General features: G+C 33.6%; 1 long non-coding RNA gene across 1 annotated transcript; it reads right to left on the bottom strand.

Annotated features, from left to right (window-relative positions):
- Positions 1-2,197: 2,197 nt before the first annotated feature.
- Positions 2,198-2,809, bottom strand: LOC124891842. The gene is made up of 3 exons (XR_007049905.1): positions 2,749-2,809; positions 2,349-2,402; positions 2,198-2,237 (listed from the first exon to the last, which is right to left on the bottom strand). It is a non-coding gene; the product is annotated as an uncharacterized LOC124891842 (long non-coding RNA).
- Between the last annotated feature and the right edge of the window lie 228 nt (positions 2,810-3,037).

Raw genomic sequence — 3,037 nt, 5'->3', positions numbered from 1 at the left:
GAAAATTACCATTATTTAGCTTGTTGGCATTACCATATCAAACCACATGGTCAACAAATTATAGTTTCCGAAGAATACTACTTACTTCTTGCAGTGAACTGATATATGCACTACTATGTACTTGATCTTTTCATGGTGAATCTTTGTAACTTGGAAGATCAATGTGCTTAACATTGATTGGTGATACAACAGGTGAATCAGGTGGACTGATAAGGATCACTCTTACATTAGTTTCTTGAACATATTTGCCATTAGTTTAGATTAAAATTAATGATTTTGATCAAATTATAGATAACTTTCTAGTTCCGCCCTATCCACACCACCATGTTTGTCCATTAAAGTACAACTCATAATCATACAAAAAATAATTCTACATAAGCAAGAACTGAAAAGGACAAAAAAAAAACACTAACCACCACCAAAATCTACTAATTATGCAAGTTTTATTTTATAACTAGTAGGTAAGGTGGAGTGTGTGATACATACATCAAACTAATATCTTCCCTCCATCTCATTAAATCTTAATTGTAGAACTTATTCAACAACATAAACGTGTGCAGTAATAATTTGGAAAAGGAATTTTTCTTTTTGTCATATGTGTCTACTCTTGTTCTATAGGAAGTTCAAATTTTGAAAAGAGAAGTAATGATGAAAATAAGTTCCTCAATCATTAAATTACAACCAATCATGTGCTACAAAAATATAGGAAACCATGAAATTACATGATTATCGTAATATATGTAGTGTCATCCATGTTAGGTTGTTAAATGTTTCTTCTCTGTTTCACGTGTTCAAGGTAGTTGATGTTTAAACCTAACCAATACAATCATTTATTGCAAAGAGAATAGTGCAGGTCACACCTAACCAATGTTTCTCCTCTGTTTCTCCTTTATTTCACTTGGTCAAGACAATTGATGTAAAATAGTGCAGCTGATTATTTTCAATCCTTTTATAATCTCTACCAAACAATCTACCCCAAAATCTAGAACAAAAAATGAGCATAGTCTACTGAACAAAATTAATGCTAGAGATAGTCAAAGAGAGCACAAGAAACAATCAAAGAGTATTCACTAGAACCACCTCTATTTTAATCATATTAATCAAGTAGGTATCTTCTATATAAATCCCCAGGCCTCAGTTCCAAACAAGTTGAGGTCGGTTATATGAATTCCCACTACACGCAAGAAACAACAACAACTACACCTCAATCCCAAACAAGTTGTTGATGGCATATCCACCAGCTTGAGTTCCCTCCCTTAATATTTTCTCTGTCCACTACCCCATATCACAATCACTTTATAACTCTACAGTAACTTTGAAATTAAGAATGCAATTTTGTTCAAGGCCAATACGGGTCATCGAGACCAAGGAAAAATAACAGTAATACCATCTCTTTAATTATAATTCAGGGGAAAAAGGGCAGTTATTATATAATAATATCCATCTTGGCAGCTAAACAACCCCTTAGTTATCTAAACAACTCTATGATTTCCTTAAGACTTGTTTAGTAAATGTGTGATATAAATATTCTATGGGTCTCCTTAGAAAAAAAGGTTAGTTACAAAAATAAAGAGAAAACATTACAAATGGTGGATAGAAACTAGTAGCAACTATATGTATCATTCGAATTCGAGAAACCATTATGCATCCGTGTCTACATGTTAGCCTTCCAATGATGCAAAGGACCTTTCAGTTACATGTGAAATAATAATTAGTTAAATGGTTAAAAAATGAAGATGCAAAACTTATTTTCAAATAGAGCTTTAATCATTTGAAAACCAACTGCCTGCCAGGCTCTGATGAAGTGCACTAGTGCTGAATAAATAGGGTTAAAATCATATAATGATTTTCTCCAAATAGAATGGTGGAAAAGCTAGTTTTTACAGTTGACACCACAATAGAACAACTTCATTAAAAGTTGGCCAAAATGTATTTGGGAAAGAATAAATCAAGTGATAGGGGAGCAATACAACATATATTGAACTTAACCACTACTGCAGGTACCTGACTCCCTTTGCACATGTAGCTAGAAAGCACTATAACCTCCTCAAAAGCAATGGACATATTAATTTTCCCACCATATATTCCTTCAAACCTCAATCCATAACCAAAAAAAAGTTAGCATTGGCAGTTGATAGTATAACATAAAAGACAGAAAATTCCAACTTTTTGTACCTTGAGCTGAATGCCGAAAATATTTGGTGCTTGAAGAATTTACATTTGATTCTTTGCTATCACTAATTTCTTACAGCTAAACAAATATAAGTTCTTATTCCAACAAGGAACTTGTAACAACAGATTTATCATACAATACAAACTAAGGGAAAAGGAAAAAGTATAATACTTACTTCTCGTACTTGGTACTTATTATTTCCATCCAAAACCTCAGGACGAAAAAATATCTGCAAAGCATCTTTGAGTGAGTTATTGTGCAACACATCAAGACTTATATCCATGATCTCATCCACCTTATTTGACTTAGCACCACATGCCAAACACTTGACTTGGCTATGTAGAGCACCCCCCAAGATATCCTTAACAATGGCATCAACACCAGCTTCGTCACCCTTCCTTCTCTACTATTGCAACTTATTCAACCGTAAACACGTATTATGACAGGGGTCAATGACATAGCGCAAGAATTCATGAGCATTTTCTTATCCCCCATACCTAAAATTCTGAGCGAGAATCTTTAAGAAATTACTAATCTTGGACGGAGTATCTAGAGCTGAATAAATACTCAAATACCTAGCTATTCGTTTCTCTAATATACAAAAGGGACAAGCAACTGCAGCTCCAGAATCACCTGCACAATAGAATGGGATTCAAGAAAAGCTAAAATAACCAGGGCATCAAAATCAAACAATCTATTAACTACACCTCAACTATTGAAAATAATCAGCCGAGGAAAGCTTTAAAAAATTACTACAAATATCATGGTTCAATTCAAAACAAACTGAGAGACTTGAAACAACTAAATGAATCCTTAATAACCCTAAGAAACACCACGCCTCATCCCATACTAGTCTAGCCTATA

This window comes from Capsicum annuum, unplaced genomic scaffold (genome assembly GCF_002878395.1).
Source record: "Capsicum annuum cultivar UCD-10X-F1 unplaced genomic scaffold, UCD10Xv1.1 ctg4118, whole genome shotgun sequence".
Taxonomy (NCBI): Eukaryota; Viridiplantae; Streptophyta; class Magnoliopsida; order Solanales; family Solanaceae; genus Capsicum; species Capsicum annuum.
The sequence above is the reverse complement of the archived record's forward strand: the minus strand, read 5'-3'. Positions and strand labels throughout refer to the sequence as shown.